The sequence below is a fragment of the Chiloscyllium punctatum genome, chromosome 10 (genome assembly GCF_047496795.1).
Source record: "Chiloscyllium punctatum isolate Juve2018m chromosome 10, sChiPun1.3, whole genome shotgun sequence".
NCBI lineage: Eukaryota > Metazoa > Chordata > Chondrichthyes > Orectolobiformes > Hemiscylliidae > Chiloscyllium > Chiloscyllium punctatum.
The window spans coordinates 45002549-45016061 of record NC_092748.1 but is presented as its reverse complement, the minus strand read 5'-3'; positions in this window follow the sequence as shown (position 1 = coordinate 45016061).

The following is a 13513-nucleotide window of genomic DNA, read 5'->3' as shown; positions in this document are numbered from 1 at the left end:
CTGGACTTATGTATTCACTTGAGAACTCAAAAGTTTGCTACTTCCTTCCAAGTCCATGGTTATGAGTTGGTCTAGTAGTTTACACTCCAATGACAATTGGCCAAGAATTTTACTGAGTAATTGATGAATCCAACAAAGTGCTGTACTGCTTTTACACCTTCTGCTCATCACTGCTACAACTCTCACCTTTTACAACATCTGAGTGAAGAGTGTTTGCAGTCAGTACATGGCCTATGATCTTCAATTGCATTTTTTTTTGTTCAGTGCCAGGTTCATCTGATGCGGTCTGGATAGCAGTCACATTAAATATTTATTGTGGTCAATAATGGCCTCTTCCATTATGTTGTTGTCCTGATTAGATTCGATTCCCTACAGTGTGGAAACAGGCCCTTCGGCACAAACACCTTCCCCACAGGCTCCCAGTCCCAACAAACACCTTCCCCATAAATTCCAAGTCCCAACAAACACCTTCCCCACAGGCTCCCAACCCCAACAAACACCTTCCCTACAGGCTCCCAGCCCCAACAAACAGCTTCAGAGTTAAGAACCACAGATGCTGAAGTTAGAATCATGAACAGGGAAGCCAAACAAAGGGTCTCATTGGACCAAAGATATCTGTGACGGGGAAGCCAACCAGGGCTTCCCGAACAAGAGCTACCAGACACAGGCGTGTTCTGAACCAGGAGAACTGACAGAAGAACATCAGCGACTGGGCACACTTTAAAATGGCATTTTCCTCAGTGGTGAGCTGAAACACCCGAGACCCCAAAGTCTTTGACCTCGTTAGCAGGGAGGCGAAAGTGGGTGGTGACAGTGAATTGGGACCCCAAAGGTTAGGAAACCTGATTAGAGATTCTGTAATTAAAATTGTTATCTTTAGGTTCTAATTGTGTTTAATCAGCTAATAGTGTACTTCATGGTATTCTTGTTCTTTGTACAAGATGATGTCAATTTCCCTGTTCATTGTATGTGTTTATGTTTCCTGTATTGTACTTACCTTTTGTGTGTTAAATAAACTCAGAGATGCATTCGCCCTAAAACACCTATCTACTGCCTTCTTCATTTCACATTCCCTAAATAAGTCCGGAGTCTAGAACTAGGGATCTGAGGCTCATTCAAATGACTTAGAAATCAGGAAATAACTGATTGCAAACCTGGATCATACACAGCACAAGTATCCTGCTATTGTCGAGTCAAAACATTCCTTCGAGGTTTTAATTTATGAATCACCATGTTGGAGGTAATGATGTCGCACGATGCTATCTGACACTCAACATTGACCTGATGTTCTCCTTCTGCAGTCATTATTCCAATAGTAACGAAACATTAATCACTGACTGACTTAACTGTATCCACCTGCTGTGTGGTGTAGACTGAATTGTCAGAATTGTCAGCTGATACCCATCCAGTAGCTATCTGGATCTGTTTGTTATGCTTCATTAGAAATATACACATGTGTGTAAATTGATTCAGCTTTTTTGAAGTCAGAGCGATGATTTCCCCATAGCTGCACATGTCTTCTTCACCAATTACATAATGTTCTCTGCAGTATTTGTAACCTGCCTTTAGTCAGTGATTGTTCTTTGTGCTAAGAGTATATAGCAGCATAATACTAAACTTGGTCTATTCCTTCATGAATGTGATCAAACTGTTAATTTACAACCTCAGCTCTTCTGTACTTGCCAATCACTTTTCTGACAATAAATTCCTCTTTATCCAGTAGCCATGTTCTGTTTGTGGAAATTCTTCTGCCTAATACAATTCTGTTTGTAATTACATCATCTTATAGTTTCACAAATTCACAGGATTCTGTGAGATGAATTAATGAAATGACATATTGAACAATTGACTTTTTCTTCATGTCAGGCCCTCATATTAAACAAATATAATTCATATATTATGTTCACTCAGCATTCAAAGTATGTCGTAAAGATGTTCAAAATTTCTACAAACTGTTTTTTTTCCAGTTCTTTTGAGAATTTTAGAACAGAATACACTTTGAAATTGGCTTGTTAAGTTGATCCAGCACAGTTTTGTAGTTTTGCCAGAGAACATGCCAAAGTTGCCAGTTCTGCTTCATATCAATCTTTTATTTCAACTGAAGCTAAGAGAAAGGTTGCAGCTTTTTGGGCTAACCAGTGTTTCAGTGGTAGCTTGTTTCTTTGGGTTTTTTTTGTTTCTTTCAGTTGCTTATAGCAAGTTACATTACACTAAACATTTCCATGTGGCTCTGTCAATGGTTACGCTTTTTTCACAGCTCTTCAGCAGTTAATCTCAGTTCCACCACTCACACCATTTTCTGAAATCTCAAGTCAATATCTGTTTGGTACTACTACTTTATTAAGACTGAGTGCAGGGCAGCCCCAGATGCTCCTCGGATGCTGCCTGACCTGCTGTGTTTTTCCAGCACCACACTCTTTGACATATAATTCCAGCAAGCCAGTTAAAAGATCAAGACCTTGAAACAGACAGCATTTCTATCCTCAATAAGGTCTCTGTTAGTCAAATTAACCGCTTGGTTTCTTGGGAGAAAAAAAATATATTTTTGAGTCAATTCTTGAGTTTGTATATTGGTAACTGTCATTGGTTGAGAACCAGTAGTCCTACTGTATGAGTTAAAATACATGTTCTATAGCAAATAAAGTTTCTAATAAGATTTGTTTAAGATCAGTGAGTTGAACTAAGCAAAGTACTGTTTTAAAAAAACGACTGTTTAACAAAACCCTTCAAGTCAGCAATTCTTCCAGTCTTGTCAAGGCTATTACAGAACGTCCAGCTACTATGATGAAGATCAGCTTCAAACTAGTCGTGAGATCAACAGTAAAGGATCAACAGTCAAGTGGAAGACAAATCAAGCTTTTAAAAAATCAACCCTTTCTCCTGTGATCTGGTGGCATGAAAGAAGTCAAATCTCGGAAGCTTACTGGTCATTTGTTAATGGATCACCCGTGAGGGTTACTGGCCAATCAGAACAGCAGTCCTCCCACTCCAGAGTGCCATGGAGGAGGCTGTCTCTGCTGCTGGAAGGACACCCAATATCATAGAAGACCATGGAATCAGGTCAGTGACTTGTGAGGAAGAAGAAGGTTTGTGTTTGAGGTTCACAGGAAAAAGGGGCAGTAAGAAATAAAGGCGGGTGTTTTCTCTCTGGACAACCTGCTGCAAGTGTTGTCCCTCAATCAGGGTCTGAGAGTCCTTGCTTGATTGACACCCACCCCCTTCTCATCTGTTTTAACAAGTTCTCCGTGCAAGCTGACTTGTTGGGCATGTAGCAGGATGACATACCCACTTCAGCTGGGTTAAACCAGTGTCTCTACCTCGAAATAACATCAATTGGCAGCAGGCAGTGAGGTCAACCACAGACCTTCATTCCCTGAAAGTAATTCTGGCAGAAGAAAGAAAACAATGGTATTCTGGCATGACTCCAGACACCTAATACATTTACCCGTTTCCTCCAGACTCACTATCTCCAGGAGCAGAGGATTCTGACTTTGTCTGATAGTGTGAAATAGGTGACAGCCTGTTTTACATCTCTCACCAATTTTATTTCTAATGAATTCAGATAAATAACACGAGCTGTCAACTCAATCCTTTACAACAGAAGAACTATAGACCTGTGAGTCCGACTTAAGTTGTGGCTAAATTGTTGGAAGTGATTCCAAAAGATTTATGAGCATTTAGCGATGCAAAATTGATTAGGGATAGTCAGCCTAGTTTTCTGTGAGGAACATTGTATCTCACAAACTTGACTGAATGTTTTGAGGAAGTTGCCAAAAAGATTGATGAGCTCAGAACATTAGGTGTTGTTTGTTTGGATTTCAGGAAAGTCTTCAATAAGGTTCCACATGGTAGACTAATTAGTAAAATTAGGTCATATGAGATTCAGGGTGAGCTTGCCAGTTGAATACATAATTGGCTTAATGGCAGGAGACAGAGGGAGGTAGTGGAGGGTTGCTTTTCAGACTGCAGGCTGTGACCAGCAGTGTTCCACAGAGATCAGTTCTGTGTCCTCTTTTGTTTATCATTTATATAAATGAATGGATGAGAATATAGATGGTATGGTCAGTAAGTTTGCGGATGACATCAAAATAGGTGGCAGAGTAGACAGTGAAGAAGGTTTACTAAGTTTACAAATGGACCGTGATCAAATGGGTCAATGGGCTGAAAAATAGCAGGTGGAATTCAATCTGGATAAATGTGAGATAGTGCATTTTGGTACAACAAACAAGTGTAGGGCTTTTAGCACCTGAAGAAGGAGTGGGGGCTCTAAAAACTTATGTTTTCAAATAAATCTGTTGCACTATAACCTGATATTGTGTGATTTTTGACCTTGTCCAACCCAGTCCAACACCGGCCTCTCCACATTACAATTAATGGTTGGGCCTTGGGTAGTATTGTAGAACAGAGGAAACGAGGGGTGCAGGTACATAATTCTTTGAAGTTTGCATAACATATAGACAGCGTGGTTAAAAAGGCATTTGGCATGCTTGCCTTCATTAATTATTAATGGTAGTTGTCTTTTCCTCAGCATGAGGGTTTCAAGACTGGGGCACATTTTTTAAGATGAGAAGAGAGAGATTTGAAAAAAAAATCATATGGGGCAAATTTTTACAAAAAAGGTGGTTTGTCTGTGTAATGAACTTTGTGGGGAAGTAGTGGATGTGGGTACAATTATAACATTTAAAAGCCATTTAGATAGGTACATGAATAGGAAAGGTTTGTCAGAATATGGGCCAGGTGCAGGCAGGTGACACTAGTTTGGTTTGAGGTTGTCATCAGCCTGGACTGACTGGACCAAAAAGTCTAAACAGGATTACTCCCAATGGATATCATTATTTCTTAAAAAGTGCAGGTTATCGTGCTTTATTATAAAATTGTGGATATCAGACTTTCCTACAATTATTTACATTTCTAATATTGTTTGCATTGATTCTAGAAAATAGTTTTTACTCCACAATTACAACTTGTTTTTCTGGAGAATCCCAATATCTTCATGAGTTTTGTTAGTTTTATATGTTCCAGCTCTAGAATATCTGTGAAAATTCTAAAACAAATTAGGTCTTTTTATTACCTGTTCTTGTCCTCTATAATTTCATTTTGCACTAATTTTTCATTAAACTAAATTGATGAGTGATATACTTTAGTCTACGATTTGACATGACAACAAGCAATTTCTATCCGAAAATGGTGCACAGCTCAAATCTTTGTTGCAAGGATAAAGGGTTTATACCATTTTTGCAGATTACAAGTTTCCAATTGACTCTTTCTGGAGATAATCATTTCTAATCAAAAGGTTATACATTTACTCACCTTTCTCTTCACCTAATCACATTCACAGTGTTTACTCCAAGCAATTATGCATGAATATATCATCCAAACATGTTCAAACTAATAGATATTTTACTGGATACACTGTATTATCCAATTCTACTCAAACCAATACACCTGAATATATTAAGCAATCATATTATTATATGTTTTCATCTAAAACTGTCAGTACCTACATTGTGTTTAGAAAACCTGCACTGTCTATTAATCCCTTTCAGTTCCTCCTATTGTCTATACTGTCTATTTTCCCTTTCAGGACGCAACAACGTATTCAATGTTTTTGGAGAGGGGGCAGCTAGAGATGACACAGTACAGAAGTCTCAAGGGAAAAGGAAGAATGATGACTGTTTTGAATGGGAGAGGTACAGTACATGAAGAGATGAAAACATTAGCTAACATATGAGCAGAGAAGGAAAGCTGGGTAGTCCATAGTTTGTTGAGAAATAGATTGAGAGCAGGAGGTGAGTCACATCAATAAGATGAGCCCAGAGATAGCTAAACAAGAGAGATGAAAGGAACCAGGGAAAGATTTAAGTTCAGGGTGAGGACAGCAAGTAACATTAAGGGATGGGCTGAACTTGGAAGATGGAGGAAAATGCCAGAGGCAGCTGAACGATTGTCTTGATCTTTGTGACACAAAACAAAATCAAAGAGATTGTGATAATTTCGACAATGTGATAGCAGAAACAGCATGCCGAAATATCAGTGAAATAGTCATATAGTCATAAAGATGTAAAGCATGGAAACAGACCCTTCGGTCCAACTCGTCAATACCAACCAGATACCCTAAATTAATCTAGTCCAATTTGCCAGCACTTGGCCCATATCCTGATAAACCTTTCCTAATAATGTATCCATCCAGTTGCCTTTTAAATGTTATAATTGTACCAGCTTCCACCACTTCCTCTGGCAGTTCATTCCGTAAACACACCACCCTCTGCATGAAAAAGTTGCCCCTTAGGTCTCTTTTATATCTTTCCCCTTTCACCCTAAACCTATGCCCTCTAGTTCTGGACTCCCCTACACCAAGGAAAATACTTTGTCTATTTACCCTATCCACACCCCTAATGATTTTGTAAACCTCTATAAGGTCACCCCTTAGCCCCTGACAGTCCAGAGAAAACAACCACAGCCTATTCAGTCCTTCCCAATAGCTCAAACTCTCCAACCCTGGCAACATCCTTGTACATCTTCTCTGAACCCTTTCAAGTTTCACAATGTCATTCCTATAACAGGGTGACCAGAATTGCATACGCTATTCCAAAAGTGGCCGAATCAATGTCCTGTACAACTGCAACATAATCTCCCAACTCCTATACTCAATGCACTGACCAATAAAAGAAAGCATATCAAACACCTTCTTCACTGTCCTATCTACCTGCGACCTCATTTTCAAGGAATGACGAACCTGCACTCCAAAGTATTTTTGCTCAGTAACACTCCCTAGGACCTTACCATTAAGCATATAAGTCCTGCTCTGATTTTCCTTTCCAAAATGTAGCACCTCATATTTATCTAAATTAAATTCCATCTGCCACTCCTCAGCTAGTCAAGATCCTGTTGTACTCATTGTCCACTACACCTCCAATTTTGGTGTCATCTGCAGACCTACTAACCATTACCTCTATGTTCATATCCAAATCATTTATATAAATGATGAAAAGCAGAGGACCCAGCACCGATCCTTCTGGCACTCCACTGGTCACAGGCCTCCGGTCTGAAAGCAACCCTCCACCACCACCCTCTGTCTTCTAACCTTGAGCCAATTTTGTATCCAAATGGCTAGTTCTTCCTGTATTCCATGTGATCTAAACCTGCTAATTAGTTTACTATGAGAAACCTTGTCAAACACCTTACTGAAGTCCATATAGATCACACCCACTATTTTGCCCTTATCAATCTTCTTTGTTGCTTTAAAAGCCTCAGTCAAGTTAGTGAGATATGATTTCCTACGTACAAAGCCATGTTGACTATCACTAATCAGTGTAAATCTTAAACTTAGAGCAAAATTCAGAGTTTTCTGTGATCTTTATGGTATTTTCCCAAATGGCAACTCCAACCAATTGTAGTATTTACCACACATACCACTATGTTGGAATGGGTGAGAGTTGCTTGAAAAAAATTACTGTTACTAATCCTCCTTTGCACTTGCTTTGTCTTGGGTCTTTCTTTTATAGAGGGTATAAAAATGGCACTGTTCTTAGATAACAAGAAAGTTTATTGCAAGATAACAATAGGTACAACTACATTTGGTCAGACATAATCACTAGGACTTTGGGCAGCTAGTATAGATACATGTATTCCCTCTGAAATCTAGACTAGATTTCTTATCTAGATCAACAGACTTTGTGTGATGTCAGTAGAATGGGTGAGCCCAATGCGATATGGACACTAATTCCCTTCAGATTGAACACCTGAAACAACATCTGATTTCACAAATACATGTGGTTCAGATTTTCACATGTTGTCCAGAAAGTACTCTCTTTGGACTTGAAAGAACTGTAGATTCCTTTCTTCAGAGGTATTGAACCTGTTTTGATCTATGAATCATTTCTCTGTTCAAAGATCTTTTATCTCCGAAATATCCTTTGCAAAGGACATTGTTCTTTTTAACCATTATCGCCCTTGAGTTGTCGACCAGTTTGGGCTTCTTCAGTCATTTATTGTGGTTGTTTGACTGGTGAAGCAATAGTTTCAGAATCTCAATCATGTTACTGGAAGATTGCTGCTCACTCAGCACTAACTCTGTCACTGGCATTGACTTCTCTGTTTCAGAAGATAGAGGCTTTGGATGTTTCCATTGGTCTGTAACTTCCTCCATGTTCACAATGTTAAACAACTTTCTGATGTGAACACAAATAAACTCAGTTGATTTTTTGTCTTCTGTTTGTGTTCCATTATGAGCCTGGGAATCTCCATGTAGTGATCTTCTGGTTACTCTTGACTGATTTGTTAATAATGGATTCTTCATGTGTTTTGACAACAATTTGCTTTAAGACCAGTTATTCTGTGGAAGGTTGTCAATCTCCTCCAGCTCAGTGATGATGCTCAACTTGAGACAGCGTATAGTCTCAAACGTGATCTTGTTAATTAATAAATAATGTACACAATTTTAATTCACTAATGTGTATTGAATGTAGCCTGTACCATTCTTATACTTCTATCTGTTAATCCACCTGTAGGCTATAACTTTGTCTTCAGTTATGGTGAGTAATTTGATAGGATCATAACACTTTAGCCTGCATCAAGCACAAAATTATCAATATATACATGGACATAGAAATGTTCTGTCAATGTTGGCTCATCTGGATTCGTTAGTTGGCCTCAGGTATCTTCTTCAACTGAGGTACATTTCTAATGGTGCTGAGTGTTTTTCCATGTAGCCCTCTTTACATATATAACCATTAGTATAACCTCTCGTTTTGATATTATGTTTTATTTTTGTACATCCACTAGAAGTGACCTACAGCTTTGCAAATGTAGCATCCTTTAGTGATGTTGGGACATTGTGAGTCCATGCTGTCCTTCACTGCTGAAACTGTTTGTTTTAGCACTAGATAATAGTGTGTAAACTTGTTGCCTGCCTCTCTGTGATGTCCAAATTTTATAAAGAATGAATAGATAATGTGGTATTTTGAGGTGGACTTCTCTCTCAGGACCTTTCGATGAGTCTTTCTGGTTTCTGCCTCCAGCAGAATCTGAATAACTTTCCCCAAAGTTAAATCTTCTTTGGACTTTAAAAATCTGACAATGTTTTCCATGAAGAATTTGAACAACAATTCTGTCTTTTATACATTTTGCAGGTCCATATTCACAGTTTTCCACTCATCTGTAAAGCTTGTAAATTAATTTACCTGAGGAAGGGTCGCTTGACCTGAAACAGTAACTCTGATTTCTCTCCATGGACGCTGCCCAGCCCTGCTGATATCTTTCAGCAACTTCTGTCTTTGTCACTGATTTATAACATCTGCTGTTCTTTCGGTTTTTAATTAATTTATCATATATTGATTCTTCTGGAAGCTAAACCTCTCTGTTAAATCTTGCAAACATAAGAATTGCATTTGTTTTTAAATTCAGGACATGTTTAGAAGAGCCTGTACTCTCTGTTGTTTTGTCTGTTTTGCAATGTACCTACTAAATATTATTTTATTAACATGCTCATCTTAAGTCTTTGCATTTAATTTTAAGCTAAGGCTATATCTTAAGAACTATTCAGGAAATCCAATCTTACGTCCTATATGGGCCTTCTCTGACCTTAAATCTGCTAGGAAGTGTTAGAACATAGAGCAGTACAACACAACACGGGCCCCAATATGTTGTGCCAAGCATTTATCTTAATCTAAGATCAATCTTACCTACACACCCCTCAATTTACTGCCATCCATGTGCTTGCCCAGTAGTTGTTTAAATGTCTCTGTGTAAAGAACCTATGTCCGACATGTCCCTTATACCTTCCTCCAATCACTTTAAAATTATGACCCCTCGTGACAGCCATTTCTGCCCTGGGGAAAAGCCTCCAGCTATCTACTCAATCTATGCCTATCATTACATTGTACACTTCTATCAAGTCACCTCTCTTTCTTCTTCCCTCCAGTGTGAAAAGCCCCAGCTCACTCAATCTCTCTTCATAAGACAAGTCCTCCGATCCAGGAAGCATCTTGGGTAAATCTCCTCTGCACCTCTACATCCTTCCTATAATGAGGCAACCAGAACTGGGCATAATATTCCAAGTGTGGTCTAACCAGGGTTTTATAGAGCTGCAGCAAAACCTTATGGCTCATAAACTCAATCCCCCTGTTAATGAAAGCCAAAACACTTAACAACTCTATCAACTTGGGTGGCAATTTTGAGGGATCTATGTACATAACCCAAAGATGCCTCTGTTCCTCCACGTTGCCAATAATCCTGTCTTTAACCCTGTATTCAACATTCAAATTCAACCTTCCAAAATGAATCACTTCCCATTTATCCAGGTTGAACTCCATCTGCCACTTCTCAGCCCAGCTCTGCATCCTATCAATGTCATGTTGTCATGCAACAGCCCTTGACACTATCTCCAACACCACTGATCTTTGTGTCAGCAGTAAACTTACTAATCTACCCCTCTACTTCTTCATCCAAGACATTTATAGAAACTACAAACAGCAGAGGCCCAAGAACAAATCTGTGCAGAACACCACTGGTCAGTGACCTCCAGGTGAAATACTTTCCATCCACTACCACTCACTATATTCTTTTGGCCAGCCAATTCTGTATTCAGACAGTCAAATTTACCTGTATTCCATACCTTCTAACTCTCTGAATGAGCCTACCATGGGGAACCTTATCAAATGCCTTAGTGAAATCTACATACACCACATCCACTGCTTAGCCTTTGTCGACTTTTCTCGTCATGTCCTCAAAGAACTCAATAAGGCTTGTGAGGCATGACCTGCCGCTCACAAAGCCATGCTGACTATACCCTTTCCATTTCTTTTCATTGTGCTGATTTAATTTATAATTGTAAAGTTGCTGGTAAATGGGACTATATCAGATTGCTATTTCAGGTCGACGCAGATGAGTTGGACTGAAAGATTTGTTTCTGTGCTCTGAGACTCTGTGACTCTATGTTTTACATCTGTATTATTTCAGTAATGCTTTAAATATACTTTTTTTTTTGGTTTGCCTTTGCCAATGACCTGAGAGCTATTTAGATTCTGTACCATGGCAAGGTTGGAGTATTTCTTTTATTTGCCAACTTTTTAAACTTTACATTTCTATACTACTGGACTGAATTCGTAAATAAGGCTTTACATTTGCTGGCTGACCTATAATACTTTACTGCTTTCAGTTTTTAAAAAAAAATCTATTTCTTTTTAATATTGTACCTCGACACTGCTTATTTTTGGTTTCTCAATATCTTCAAGGCGTTCTTGCTGCTTTTAATAATCAAAATGTTGACTAGTCATTTCTTCTAGGTTTTTCTGCTTCTTTAACCAAAATTTTGTTTCCTGCTTCTTCATCAGGAAAATTTATATCTCTCTACCTTCATGGCCTAAAACACCAACCACATCCTTCCACTCCAGAGCGGTATTTCCTAACACTGAGGTTGTACAGGGCATTTGGTGTGACCTCTTCTGTGGAGTCCTGTGTCCAGTTCTGCTCAACATATTCTCGGAATGACATTATTTAGCTGAAGGAGTTCAGAAGAGAGTTACCAGGATGTTGCTGGGAATAGAGGGTTTGAGTAATGGGGAGAGGCTGGAGAGGCTGAGACATTTTTCACATGATCATAGGAGATATTGGAGTGACCTTATAGAAATTTATAAAATCTTGAGGGGTATAGATAAGGTGAATGGCAAGTATCTTTTCTCTAGGGTGGAGGATTTCAAGATTGAGCAATATTTTTAAGGTGAGATGAGAAAGATTAAAAAAAAGACATCAGGACAATTTTGTTTATATAGAGAGTAGTTCATGTGTGGAATTAACTTGCAGAGGAAATGGTTGATGTTGGTACCATCACAAAGTTCTAAAAAAAATTTAGGTAAGTACAAGTTGTTCTGCTATAACACACATTTTGTTAATGTGAATTTACTGTAATGCGATTGATGAATTGAGGACGCAGTTTCTAAAGCACGAACTTTTAAGACACATGTTGGTTGTAACATGATTACACTATCAACACTTTCAGCGCTGGTTCTAAAGTGCAATTTTTCTATCATATGGGGTTGCACAAGAACGCAACCATTGCATTATAAAAGAACTGACTGTACATGAATAAAAAACATTTGGAGAGATATGGGGCAAGCATAGGCAGGTGGGACCAGTTTAGTTTGGGGTTATGGTCAGCATTGATTGGTGGGACCAAAGGGTCTATTTCCATGCTGTATGACTCTATAGTGGTCCAGTGCAGATGATGGCAAGGTGGTGGAGGAGGGGTGGCAGCACAGGTGACAGTGATGAGCTGGCACAGGGCTCAGGACTTTCTTTCAGTTATATCTTTTGCCCTTATTCTTAAACTATTCAAAATGAAACCAAATTATGGTGACTTTTGAAGCATTTCACTGTATTTTACAGTATTACTCTCTGTAAAATGCAAGTGACAATAAACATATCATTCATTCATTCATCATTCATTCTCTAGATGCCATCAAATTTCCCATCATACAATGTGGCTCGATTGTAGAGTCCTGGTCCTCTTAAATCTTCAATTTTCCCTGACTTTCTTGTTCTGCTAGCCTTTTTTAGTATTTTTTTTAATTGCTCATTTTCAACGTAAATAAATGCTGTGGCATTCCCAATTCTGAAGCCCCAGTCTAAATTTATTTTCTCAATGTTCCCAAATGGTTCCATTTCTGGAACCAAGGTAGCTATAGAGTGGGATGAAAACTCGCATCCACACTCTAGTTTCTTTTAGGTTTTTCCTCCTGCCTTCATTCTTTTATTCTTATATCCTTAGGGATCACTAAATCTATCTTTTAGAACCTCTTCATAATACTGTTTTGGGATGTGGGCATCACTGGTAAGGCAAGCATTTTTTTTGCCCATCTTTTGAACAGAGTAGCTGGCTTGCCTATTTCTGATTGTAATTAACAGCCAACTACATTATTGTGGATCTGAAGTCAAAAGTCGGCCAAACCAAGGAAGGATGCCAGATTTCCCTGATGAAAAGACACGAATGAAGCAGGGAGGTTCTTTTTTCCAGCAATTAATGATAGTTATCATTACACTTTTTCTTATTCCAGGTTTTATTAATTTAGTTTAAATTCCACTACTTACCATGATAATATTGGAACTCCTGCTCCCATAGTATTATCCTGGGCCTCAAGCCAGTGTAATTGTCACTGCACAACCTCTCTTCCCCTCAGTTAGTTGCTTCTTACAGAGCTTTTTGTCTTGAGTTGGCTGTATTTTCTAAGAGGGACTAGCTTTTCTCTCTTTTCATACTCATCCCCCAACATTTCTTAGCAGCATCTGAATAAGGTTTTGCCTTCAGCATGCTGAGCCCTCCTTTTTTTCTGCTTCGAAGGCTGCTGCTGTTTCTCTCTCTTGATAATCATGACTGTGCCGCTGACTGTCTTTTCTTCTAAATTTGTTTTGGGACTGTAGCAACTTGGCCAAATTCTTCAAAACTTGTTGGTTGTTTCGCCTGGAAGGACAATGGCAGCACCTTGGACTTCCCCTTCAAATCAGTCAGCATCCTCAT